This window comes from Eimeria acervulina, genomic scaffold (genome assembly GCF_000499425.1).
Source record: "Eimeria acervulina Houghton genomic scaffold, Eah_scaff438, whole genome shotgun sequence".
NCBI classification, from domain to species: domain Eukaryota; phylum Apicomplexa; class Conoidasida; order Eucoccidiorida; family Eimeriidae; genus Eimeria; species Eimeria acervulina.
Window position 1 is genome coordinate 2,973 of NW_013549807.1, and position 749 is coordinate 3,721.

Below are 749 nucleotides of genomic sequence, written 5' to 3' on the forward strand. Positions count from 1 at the left end.
TGGAGAGAATATATTCATTATTTTATTTCTTTTTATTATAATATAATTTAAATATCACTGCAACACTGCACGGGGCCCCACAGAACTTTGAGAAACCGGCCAGCGAAGGAAAGAAGGCAATGCACGGATGCATGCATATCTTGTATTCTTTCCTTTTTATAATCTACAGAGTGCTTTGTTGAGTTTAAATTCAATGATTTAAGATTATATTTGTTTTTTCTTTTTTATTTTTGCTTTTTTTCCTGGTGCATCGCCCGAGTCAGTGGGAGGGGCCGCAAGCCAGAGAGAAGGCCGCCGGTGTCTCACGCGCTGCAGCAGACAGCGAAATACAAGAAGATAAATAAATTGAACAACAAATCAATTTTATATTTTCTCTTTTTGCTTCTACCTCGCCTTCTAATCGACCTAAAGAGCAGCCGTTGCAGCAGCAGCAGCAGCTGCTGCTGTTGCTGTTGGGAAGACAACAGACCGACAGCCAGCAGCAAACAGGCTGAACTGCAGCAACAACAGCAATATCAACAGCAGCATAAGCAACAACTGCAGCAGCAACAACGGCAGCACCAAAAGGAGCAGCAGCAGCGGCACACCTGACACACGCGCACAAGACCGGTAAGCCCGTAGATGTTTATCTGGGATATATGTCTGCTTCACACTTGGGGCTGCTGCTGCCGCTGCTGCCGCTGCCGCCGCTGCTGCTGCTGCCGCTGCTGCTGCTGTCGTTGCTGCTGCTGCCGTTGCTGCTGCTGGCA